Raw genomic sequence first — 13,320 nt, forward strand, 5'->3', positions numbered from 1 at the left:
AAGATCACACTCCTCATCTAACAGGTCTAGTGAGTCCTGACATGCTTTCTCGTTATCAGCTTCAACATAAGCCGCCACACGGGGCGAGTCATGACGTATGTCACTAGGGAGAACCGCTTCTGCTCCATAAACCATGAAGAAAGGCGTGTAACCCATAGATCTGTTTGGTGTGGTGTTGATACTCCATAACACGAAAGGTAACTCCTCCACCCAACAACCCGGCGTCTGCTTTAAAGGAACCATATACCGGGGCTTGATACCTCTGAGAATTTCTTGATTGGCCCTTTTTTCCTGACCATTAGATTGGGGATGAGCCACTGATGACACGTCAAGCCGGATGTGCTCTCGTTGACAAAATTCCTCCATAGCACCCTTGGACAGATTAGTACCATTATCAGTGATAATGCTGTGTGGAAAACCAAACCGGAATATCACCTTTTTGATGAATTGAACCGCCATGGCCGCATCACACTTATTGACTGGCTCTGCCTCTACCCACTTAGTAAACTTATCAACTGCTACTAGCAGGTGAGTCTTCTTGTCCTTGGACCTCTTAAAAGGTCCGACCATATCAAGCCCCCAAGTTGCAAACGGCCAAGTTATTGGGATCATTCTTAATTCTTGGGCCGGAACATGAGCACGGCGTGCAAACTTTTGACAACCATCACACCTCTTTACCAAATCCTCAGCATCAGCATGAGCCGTCAACCAATAGAAGCCGTGAAGAAAAGCCTTAGCCACCAAGGATTTTGAACCGGCGTGGTGACCACAATCTCCCTCGTGGATCTCACGCAAGATCTCACAACCTTCTTGAGGAGAGACACAATGCTGAAACGCTCCTGTGACACTACAATGATGTAGCTCCCCATTGACAATGGTCATTGACTTGGATCGCCGGATTATCTGCCGGGCCAGAGTTTCGTCGTCTGGCAACTCGCCCCAGTTCATGTATGCCAGGTACGAGACCGTCCAATCCAGAATAACATGAAGAGCCGCCACCAATTGAGCCTCCGAGTCGGGCGCAGCCAAATCCTCTTCTGTAGGTATCTTCACTGACGGATTATGCAGTACATGGAGGAAGGTATTGGGAGGCACCAGTTTACGGTGAGAACCTAAGCGGCTTAAAGCGTCTGCTGCTTCATTCTTCCGCTGGTCTATGTGGTCCACTTGATAACCTTTGAAGTGACCAGCCACTGCATCCACCTCTCGTCTATATGCTGCCATAAGTGGATCCTTGGAATCCCAAGTGCCAGATACCTGCTGAGCCACCAGGTCCGAATCACCAAAGCACTTAACCCGGCTTAAGTTCATTTCCTTAGCCATCCGAAGACCATGGAGCAAGGCCTCATACTCAGCTGCATTGTTAGTACAAGAGAACATTAAATGGAGAACATAACAAAACTTATCACCTTGTGGGGAAGTTAATATGACTCCAGCCCCCGAGCCCTCCAATTGCCTGGACCCATCAAAGTGAATAGTCCAATAAATGTTGTCTAGCTTTTCCTCCGGCGCTTGCGACTCTGTCCAATCATTGATGAAGTCCACGAGTGCTTGGGATTTGATTGCCGTGCGAGGTGTATATTTGAGCCCATGAGGTCCAAGCTCAATAGCCCACTTAGCAATCTGGCCAGTTGCTTCTCTGTTTTGGATGATATCTCCCAGTGGGGCTGAACTGACCACTGTGATAGGATGACCTTGAAAATAATGCTTGAGCTTCCGGCTTGCCATAAAAACTCCATACACCAGTTTCTGCCAATGTGGGTATTTCTGTTTAGACTCTATAAGCACCTCGCTGATATAATAAACCGGCCGTTGAACCGGATACTCTTTCCCGGCCTCCTTGCACTCCACAACAATAGCCACACTAACAGCTCGGGCATTAGCATCCACATATAGCAATAAAGGCTCCTTATCAACCGGAGCCGCAAGGACAGGTGGCTCGGCTAACTGTCTTTTCAGATCTACAAGTGCTTCATCAGCAGCATCACTCTAGACGAACTGATCCGTTTTCTTTAACATATGATACAAAAGGATAGCCTTCTCTCCAAGGCGACTGATAAACCAGCTTAAGGCTGCAATCCGGCCCACCAGACGTTGAACATCGTTAATGCATGCGGGTTTAGCCAGAGATGTGATAGCTGTGATCTTCTCCGGATTAGCTTCAATCCCTCTGTTAGACACTAGAATACCCAAAAGCTTGCCTGACACATTTGGCCGGATTAAGCATCATCTTATAAACCCGGAGGTTATCAAAAGTTTCCCTCAAGTCACCTATCAATGTCTCCTCCTTTCTGGATTTCACCACAATATCATCCACATATGCATGTACGTTGCACCCAATCTATTTATGTAGACAGTTCTGAACACAGCGCTGATAAGTTGCCTGGGCACTCTTGAGCCCGAAAGGCATAGATACATAGCAGAAGGCTCCAAAGGGAGTTATGAAGGATGTCTTCTCCTGGTCCTTAACTGCCATTTTGATCTGATGATAACTAGAATAAGCATCCAGAAAACACAAACGGTCACAACCTGTTGTTGCATCAATAATTTGATCAATTCGAGGGAGAGCAAAGGGGTCAGCTGGACAAGCTTTGTTTAAGTCTGTGTAATCTACACACATACGCCAAGTGCCGTTTTTCTTAAGTACTAGCACCGGATTAGATGGCCATTCAGGGTGAAAGACCTCCACAATAAACTCTGCTGCCAAGAGCCAGGCTACCTCCTCACCAATAGCTTTACGCCTTTCTTCGTTGAAGCGGCGAAGAAACTGCTTGACCGGTTTAAACTTAGGATCTATATTAAGGGTGTGCTCAGCGAGTTCCCTCGGTACACCTGGCATGTCAGAAGGCTTCCATGCAAAGATGTCCCGGTTCTCACGGATGAACTCGATGAGCGCGCCTTCCTATTTCGGATCCAAGTTAGCGCTGATGCTGAATTGCTTGGATGAATCGCCAGGAACAAAGTCAACCAGTTTAGTCTCCTCAGCCGATTTAAACTTCAGTGCCGAATCATGCTCAGTAGTTGGTTTTTTCAGAGAAGTCATGTCTACCGGATCAACATTGTCCTTGTAAAATTTCAGCTCCTCCATGGCACAAACCGACTCAGCATAAGCTGCATCACCTTCTTCACATTCCAAAGCAATCTTCCGGCTCCCATGCACCGTGATGGTCCCCTTATGACCCGGCATCTTAAGCTGCAAATAAACATAACAAGGTCTTGCCATGAACTTAGCATAAGCCGGCCGTCCGAACAGAGCATGATATGGACTCTTGATTTTCACCACTTCAAAAGTCAACACCTCTGACCTTGAATCATGCTCGTCTCCAAAAGCAACTTCCAGAGCTATCTTGCCAACAGGGTATGCCGATTTACCAGGCACTGCCCCATGAAACACAGTGTTCGACGGTTTAAGATTCTTATCCATTAACCCCATGCGACGAAAGGTTTCATAGTAAAGGATGTTAATACTGCTTCCTCCATTCATAAGTACATTGGTAAATTTATACCCCCCGACCTGGGGTGCCACCACTAAAGCCAGATGACCCGGATTGTCAACCCGAGGTGGATGATCCTCTTGACTCCACAGGATGGGTTGTTCAGACCAGCGCAGATAACGAGGTACCGCCGGTTCAACAGAGTTCACAGCTCTTTTATGAAGCTTCTGATCGCGCTTACATAAACTAGTGGTGAAGACATGATACTGGCCACTATTCAACTGTTTTGGATTGCTCTGATAACTTGATTGCTGCTGTTGTTGATTTCCCTGATGGTTGTAACCTTCCTGGTTGCCCTGGCTGTTCTGATTGCCATGTCCAGTTTGGTTGCCCTGGAACCCTGAACCGGAGCTGCCACCACCATAACTCGGCCCGTGGAAACCGCCTCCTGAACCGCCAGACGGTCCATTATCATATTGAAAAATATTTGAATTTTTGAACTCCCGCATAATAAAGCAATCTTTCCAAAGATGCGTAGCGGGTCTCTCCTTTGATCCGTGCTTTGGGCAAGGCTAATTTAACAGGCGCTCCAGATTGGGGCCTGACCCTCCACCCCGCTCGGGCGGTTTACCCTTATGCCGCTGACTGTTACCCTGGGTGTTGGTGTTAGCCACAAAGTCCAAGCTATTATCTGCCTTGCGTTTACCATTGTTCCCATGACCTGCCGGATTATGCTGCTGCCCCTTGGCATTGCTGCTCTTCTTTCCCTTCCCTGTCTTGTCATCCTCAGACTCGGGGTCCTTGGTACTATCAGAGTCAGCATACTTCACCAGAGCCGCCATAAGTGTTCTCATGTCATTACAATCTCGTTTAAGCCGTCCCAATTTCAGCTTCAAATGCGCAAACCGGCAATTGCCTTCCAATGTTAAAACGGTTGTGTCAGCGTTGATGTAGTCTGACAAATGCAAAATCTCCGAAACCCGGCGCACCTAGTGGGTTGTTGATTCTCCTTCCTCCAAGACATAGGCAGCTAAATCCACGATGGACATGGGCTGCTTGCACGTATCTTTGAAGTTCTGGATAAACTGGGCCCTTAACTCGGCCCATGATCCAATAGAGTTGGCTGGCAGATTTTCCAACCACGTGCTAGCTGTTCCCTCCAACATCGTGGTAAAGTATTTGGCACACGCCGCTTCGTCCGCATCCAGCATCTCCATTGCCATCTCATAACTCTCCACCCATGACTCAGGGGATAAATCGGTGGTGTAATTTGGCACCTTACGCGGGCCCTTGAAATCCTTGGGTAACCGCACATTGCGCAGCGCTGGGACAAGACATGGCACTCCCAAAGAACTCGAAGTAACCCCTGGTTCCACTGATGTTGTTGGACAAACCAGAGTGAAATGACGAACCGACATGAGCTGACGAACCGGAGCTTCATGTTGTGCCGCTAACTCGGCTTCCCGACGTGCCCTAGCACGATCCACTACATCCTGGGCATTGCCACCGCCACCCGCCGGGTTATTGCCACGGGGCGGATTACGATTCCTCGCACTGCTTGATATGACCGGTTCGTCGATATGCCTGTTGTAGCTCCGGCTTGGGCGGGGAGTGGAATGAATCCTTTCACGGCTATATGAATAGGCCTACTGCTGAGTGAAAGCCGTCTGTAGGAGCTTCCTAGCCCGTCGTGTCTCAACTGCTACAGGGGATTCACCATCAATCGGGAGAGCTGCCAATCGTGAAGCGGCAGCAACGATGTTATCCAATGGGTTAGAATAATGACTCGGAGGTTTTGAGACATGTCATGGTGGAATGTCGTTCTAACGAGGCGTAGGCGGTGGATCCGTCGCATGAGGCTGAACCAGTGCCCTGGTGCCAGGTGCCTCCGCCCGGTTCACCACAGGTTGGTTGCTGGTGCCCGCTCCTGGCGTGTTAAAGAGATTCCTCGCCTCCAAGACCGACAGAAGGCGCGATCGGTATCTTCTCCTCATGACGTCATCTGACGCGCTCTGATCCAGCATAAGCCGGTACGCCCGAGCCTCCAATCCGGCCCGCTCTGTAGCCATCCTGGTGTTTTCTGCTGCCAGGTCTGCTTTAGCTTGGGTTATCTGATCCTTCACCTTCGCAATCTCTGCGTTGTGCTGATCCCGGTTTGCCGCGTCCACCTCTATTGCTAGCAACGTTGCTAAAGCGTCAAACAGATCAGACAAAACCTTAGCCGAAGGCGGGGCAGAGCCCCCTGCCCCCGCTGGTGTTGCTATTGCTGAACCGGAGATCATTGCCGCGTCGGTAGAAGAGTGTTGCGCTGGTTGTGTACCCGCCATGAAGACCGCGACCCAACTTGGTAGATCGAGGGGGTCCAGAATACTGTTGCCATTGGAACCTCCACTAATCCAGCCATCCTGTAGCTGGTACAACGACTCGGTCTCTCCGGTTGAATACTCGTCATTAGAGCAGACAACGGTCTCGCCACCAGATGCCGATCTATCCTCATATTCCGCTCCATGGATGACACCCACAAAGACATGCTTTACGGTGGGCTGAACCTAGGCGGAGCTTGCACGCTGGGCCGTCTCGATGATGTCGGTGTGATACGTCTCCAATGTATCTATAATTTATGAAGTATTTATGCTATTATATTATCAACCTTGGATGTTTTATATGCATTTATATGCTATTTTATATGATTTTGGGGACTAACCTATTAACCTAGTGCCCAGTGCCAGTTTCTGTTTTTTCCTTGTTTTTGAGTTTTACAGAAAAGGAATATCAAACGAGGTCCAATTGACGTGCCAATTTTTGACGATTTTTTATGGACCAAAAGAAGACCCCGGAGTAAAAGAGTTGGGCCAGGAGAGTCCCGGGGTGTCCACGAGGGTGGGGGTGCGTCCACCCCCCAGGTGTGTGGTCCTGCCTCATGGACGCCTCAGGCACCTCCTTGATGTGAGACCGACGCTAAAAATTCCTATAAATACAGAAACCTCGGAAAATTAACCTAGATCGGGAGTTCTGCCGCCAGAAGCCTCCGTAGACACTAAAAACCAATCTAGGCCCTCTCTGGCACCCTGTCGGAGGGGGCCGTCATCACCGGAGGGCATGGAGGAGGATCCCGGAGGGGCCATCATCACCATAAAGGCCAAGGACCAGAGGGAGAACCTCTCCTCATCTAGGGGGAGGCCATGGAGGAGGAAGCACAAGGGGGGGAACCTCTCCTCCTCTCTCTCGGTGGCACCGGAGTGCCATCGGGAGGGGAATCATCGCCGCGGCGATCGTCTTCATCAACATCACCATCATCATCATCATCACCCTCATCTCTTTTACGCGGCCCACTCTCCCACACCCCGCTGTAATCCCTACTTGAACATGGTGCTTTATGCCACATATTATGATCCAATGATGTGTTGCCATCCTATGATGTTTTGAGTAGATATCCTTTGTCTTTGGGTTGATTGATGATCTAGATTGGTATGAGTTGTATGTTTTACTTTGGTGCTGTCCTATGGTGCCCTCCGTGTTGCGCAAGCATGAGGGATTCCCGCTGTAGGGTGTTGCAATACGTTTATGATTCGCTTATAGTGGGCTCCGTGAGTGACTGAAACACAAACCCGAGTAAGGGGGTTGTTGCGTATGGGAATAAAGAGGACTTGATGCTTTAATGCTATGGTTGGGTTTTACCTTAATGATCTTTAGTAGTTGCAGATTCTTGTTGGAGTTCCAATCATAAGTGCATATGATCCAAGTAGAGAAAGTATGTTAGCTTATGCCTCTCCCTCATATGAAACTACAATAGTGATTACCGGTGTTGTTAACGATTGCCTAGGACAATTCCGCACACCGATCCACCATTATTCCACACTCGCTATTTATAATATTTAGTAATATATTCTAACTTTATGATAACAGCACCTACTTTCATATTTTAGCTCTCTGATATCATGCAAAGTTATCCACTTCATACCCACAACATAGTTTTATTTCTCATTGCTAGTTGGAAGCAAACGTTCGGTGTACGTAGAGTCATATCAGTGGCAGATAGGTCTTGAGAGAATATTGATCTCACCTTTAGCTCCTTGTGGGTTCGACACTCCATACTTATCACTGCCACCTTTTGAAATTGCTACGATGATTCCTTGCACTTGGGGATTATCACGGTGCAGATGTCCGGCTCAGGGCCCGGTTCGCCGATCTTGCCGATGAAGACGTGAATTCCACCAAAGGGGATCCGGTACCCATATTCGACTGAACCGGCCTCGGGATCCCATCCTGCGTCGTCGATGTAGAGCTTGCCGCGATGACGTTTATTCATCCGGCCCAGAGCGTATCCCTTGAGTCCGTCGAAGATGCCCTTCAAGAACTCGAAACCATCGTGCGATAGCCCCACGATGGGCGCCAACTATCGTGGTTTTGTCACGGCAGATGTCCTTGTGAAAGGACTTAGTCATGGAGCCATCGCTACGGGTTAGCTTAAAGGGGTTAAAGCGGACAAGGGACGCGAGAGTTTTATACTGGTTCAACCCCTTACGATCAAGGTAAAAGCCTACTCCAGTTGTGATGGAATTGCTAGGGTTTCGATGACCAGGGAGCGAATCCGCTTTGCCTGGTTCTCGAGTTGTTGTGTGTTGTCCATAATCCGCCGCCGGGTCATCCCTTTATATACATAGGTCGACGCCTGTCGTTTTACAGAGTCCCGAGGCTGGATCATCAACGTGTCCAACTCGGTCTCTATTCCTCCTATCTTGCAATACAAGTTACATGATAATGTCGGTTTATATCTACAGGCCTTAACCCGCCTTTGGGCCTTGAGCCTTCATAAAGCGCCACCATCCTTTGTCTTCCTGGGCTTCTAATCCTCATAGAGTTAACCCGACCACTCCTGGCCGGTTTACGTCCAGTAGTAATATCCCCAAAAACACCATTTTGTCTTTCAAAACACAATCAAAAAAATTTAGGTATACCACAAACATTTTACTAGCAATATGTGGGATGCGATATAAAATATCTTGGCGCACCGTCTTGTCTGGCTTACACATGAAGATTCGTCGTCTACAGTCCACCGCCCGCGCTTGAATCACACTTGCGCACCAGTTTCTCGCGGCACGGAGCAAAAATTTTCTGCCACCATGGAAATATCTATCTCCCCGCCCCTCCCTCCCACCAAAAGCCACATTTCCACTGTTCCTCCTTGCTTTCCAAGTTCAAACATTTGTTGGAAATATGCCCTAGAGGCAATAATAAATTAGTTATTATTATATTATATTTCATTGTTCATGATAATCGTTTATTATCCATGCTAGAATTGTATTGATAGGAAACTCAGATACATGTGTGGATACATAGACAACACCATGTCCCTAGTAAGTCTCTAGTTGACTAGCTCGTTGATCAATAGATGGTTACGGTTTCCTGACCATGGACATTGGATGTCGTTGATAACGGGATCACATCATTAGGAGAATGATGTGATGGACAAGACCCAATCCTAAGCCTAGCACAAAGATCGTGTAGTTCGTATGCTAAAGCTTTTCTAATGTCAAGTATCATTTCCTTAGACCATGAGATTGTGCAACTCCCGGATACCGTAGGAGTGCTTTGGGTGTGCAAAACGTCACAACGTAATTGGGTGGCTATAAAGGTACACTACAGGTATCTCCGAAAGTGTCTGCTGGGTTGGCACGAATTGAGACTGGGATTTGTCACTCCATGTAACGGAGAGGTATCTCTGGGCCCACTCGGTAGGACATCATCATAATGTGCACAATGTGACCAAGGAGTTGATCACGGGATGATGTGTTACGGAACGAGTAAAGAGACTTGCCGGCAATGAGATTGAACAAGGTATCGGGATATCGACGATCGAATCTCGGGCCAGTATTGTACCGATAGACAAAGGGAATTGTATACGGGATTGATTGAATCCTTGACATCGTGGTTCATCCGATAAGATCATCATGTAGCATGTGGGAGCCAACATGGGTATCCAGATCCCGCTGTTGGTTATTGACCGGAGAGTTGTCTCGGCCATGTCTGCATGACTCCCGAGCCCGTAGGGTCTACACACTTAAGGTTCGATGACACTAGGGTTATAGGGAAAGTATGTACGTGGTTACCGAATGTTGTTCGGAGTCCCGGATGAGATCCCGGATGTCACGAGGATTTCTGAAATGGTCCGGAGGTAAAGATTGATATATATATATATATATATATAGGAAGTATGGTTTTGGCCACCGGAAGTGTTCCGGGCATCACCGGTAGTGTACCGGGACCACCGGAGGGGTCCGGGGGTCCACCAGGTGGGGCCACCAGCCCCGGAGGCCTACATGGGCCAATAGTGGGAAGGGACCAGCCCCTAGGTGGGCTGGGGCGCCTCCCACCAAGGCCCAAGGCGCCTCCAAGAGGGGAAGGGGGCAAACCCTAGGGCAGATGGGCCCTAAGGCCCACCATAGGTGCGCCTCCCCCTCTTCCCCTTGTGGCCGCCACCCTAGATGGGATCTAGGGCTGCCGCACCCCTTGGGGTGGGAACCCTAGGTGGGGGCGCAACCCTCCCTCTCCCCCTATATATAGTGGAGGCAAAGGAGCAGCCCAACACACGATTCGATCTCCCTGTTGGCGCAGCTCTACCCCTCTCACTCCTCGTCTCTCGTAGTGCTTGGCGAAGCCCTGCTGGAGTCCCGCGCTCCTCCTCCACCACCACGCCGTCGTGCTGCTGCTGGACAGAGTCTTCCCAACCTCTCCTTCTCCCCTTGCTGGATCAAGGCGTGGGAGACGTCACCGGGCTGCACGTGTGTTGAACGCGGAGGCGCCGTGGTTCGGCGTTTAGATCGAAATCAACCGCGATCTGAATCGTTACGAGGACGACTCCTTCATCCGCGTTCTTGCAACGCTTCTGCTTAGCGATCTACAAGGGTATGTAGATGCACTCCCCTTCCCCTCATTGCTAGACTACTCCATAGATTGATCTTGGTGATGCGTAGAAAATTTTAAATTTCTTCTACGATCCCCAACAGTGGCATCATGAGCCAGGTTTATGCGTAGTTTCTATGCACGAGTAGAACACAAAGCAGTTGTGGGCGTGGATATTCTCAATTTGCTTGTCGTTACTAGTCTTATCTTGATTCGGCGGCATCGTGGGATGAAGCGGCCCAGACCGACCTTACACGTACTCTTACGTGAGACTGGTTCCACCGACTGACATGCACTAGTTGCACAAGGTGGCTAGCGGGTGTCTGTCTCTCCCACTTTAGTCGGATCGGATTCGATGAAAAAGGGTCCTTATGAAGGGTAAATAGAAATTGGCATATCACATTGTGGTTTTCGCGTAGGTAAGAAACATTCTTGCTAGAAACCTAGAGCAGCCACGTAAAAACTTGCAACAACAATTAGAGGACGTCTAACTTGTTTTTGCAGCATATGCCGTGTGATGTGATGTGGCTAAAAGGATGTGATGAATGATATATGTGATGTATGAGATTGATCATGTTCTTGTAATAGGAATCACGACTTGCATGTCGATGAGTATGACAACCGGCAGGAGCCATAGGAGTTGTCTTAATTTATTTATGACCTGCATGTCAACATAAACGTCATGTAATTACTTTACTTTATTGCTAAAGCGTTAGCCATAGTAGTAGAAGTAATAGATGACGAGACAACTTCAAGAAGACACGATGATGGAGATCATGATGATGGAGATCATGGTGTCATGCCGGTTACAACGATGATCATGGAGCCCCGAAGATGGAGATCAAAAGGAGCAAAATGATATTGGCCATATCATGTCACTATTTGATTGCATGTGATGTTTAACATGTTTTACATCTTATTTTATTAGAACGGCGGTAGCTTAAATAAGATGATCCCTCACTAAAATTTCAAGAAAAGTGTTCCCCCTAACTGTGCACCGTTGCGAAGGTTCGTCGTTTCGAAGCACCACGTGATGATCGGGTGTGATAGATTCTAACGTTCGAATACAATGGGTGTAAGCCAGATTTACACACGCAATACACTTAGGTTGACTTGACTAGCCTAGCATGTACAGACATGGCCTCGGAACACGGAAGACCGAAAGGTCGAGCATGAGCCGTATAGAAGATACGATCAACATGAAGATGTTCACCGATGTTGACTAGTCCGTCTCACGTGATGATTGAACACGGCCTAGTTGACTCGGATCATGTTTCACTAAGATGACTAGAGGGATGTCTATCTGAGTGGGAGTTCATTAAATTAATTTGATTAGATGAACTCAATTATCATGAACGTAGTATAAATTGTCTTCGCAAATATGTTGTAGATAAATAGCTCACGTTGTAGCTCCCTGTTTCAATACGTTCCTAGAGAAAGATTAAGTTGAAAGATATTGTAAGCAATGATGCGGACTAGGTCCGTAGTCCGAGGAGTGTCCTCACTGCTACACAGAAGGCTTACATCTTTGATGCACCGCTCGATGTGCAAACCCCTACAACATCGTCTGTGGATGTTGTGAACACCTGACAGACACATCCTGATGACTACTTGATAGTTTAGTGCACCATACTTTACGGCTTAGAATCGGGATTCCAATGACGTTTTGAACGCCATAGAACATATGAGATGTTCCAGAGCTGAAATTTGGATTTCAGGCTCATGCCCGTGTTGAGAGGTGTGAGACCTCTGACAAGTTCTTTTGCCAACAAGATGGAGGAGAATAGCTCAGCTAGTGAGCATGTGCTCAGAATGTCTGGGTGCTAAAATCACTTAAATCAAGTGGGAGTTAAACTTCCAGATAAGATAGTGATTGATAGAGTTCTCTAGCCACTATCACTAAGCTACTAGATCTTCGTGATGAACTATGACATGCAAGGGATGGAGTTGATCCCGGAGCTGTTCGCGGTGCTTAAGACCGCAAAAGGTAGAAATCAAAGAAGGAGCATCAAGTGTTGATGGTTTAACAAGACCACTGGTTTCAAGAAGGGCAAGGGCTAGAAGGGAAACTTCATGGATGGCAAACCAGTTGCTGCTCCAGTGAAGGAACCCAAGGTTGAACCCAAACCCGAGACTAAGTGCTTCTATTGTAAGGGGAACGGTCACTGGTAGCGGAATTACCCCAAATGCATGGTAGATAAGAAGGCTGGCAACTTCAATGTATATACGTGTTATTAATGTGTACCTCACTAGTACTCCTGGTAGCACCTGGGTATTGGATACCGGTTCAGTTGCTATTATTGGTGACTTGAAGCAAAAGCTACAGACTAAACAGAGACTGGCTAAGGGCGAGGTGACGATGTGTGTTGGAAGTGTTTCCAAAGTTGATGAGATCACCATCGCACGCTCCATCTGCCTTCGGGATTAGTATTGAACCTAGATAAATGTTATCAGGTGTCTACGTTGAGCATGAATATGATTAGATCATGTTCATTGCAATACGGTCATTCATTTAAGTTAGAGAATAATGGTTATTCCGTTTACATGAATGATACCTTTCATGGTCATGCACCCTATGTGAATGGTTCATTGAATCTCGGTCGTGGTAATACACATGTTCACGCCAAAAGATGTAGAGTTAATAATGATAGTACCACTTTCTCGTGGCACTGCCGCTTAGGTCATATTGGCACAAGATGCATGAAGAAACTTCATGTCGATGGATGTTTGGAGTCACTTGATTTTGAATCGCTTGACACATGCGAGCCATGCCTCATGGGCAGGATGACTAAGACCCCGTTTTCAGGTACAATGAAACGGGCAAGTGACTTGTTGGAAATCATACATGCTGATGCGTGTGATCCAATGAGAATTGAAGCGTGCGGTGGATATCGCTATTTTCTCATCTTCACTGACGATTTGAGTAGATATAGGTATATTTACTTAATGAAGCACAAGTCTGAAACGTTTGAAAAGTTCAAGC

This window comes from Triticum urartu, chromosome 1A (assembly GCF_056163025.1).
Source record: "Triticum urartu cultivar PI428250 chromosome 1A, HENAU_Tu73, whole genome shotgun sequence".
NCBI classification, from domain to species: domain Eukaryota; kingdom Viridiplantae; phylum Streptophyta; class Magnoliopsida; order Poales; family Poaceae; genus Triticum; species Triticum urartu.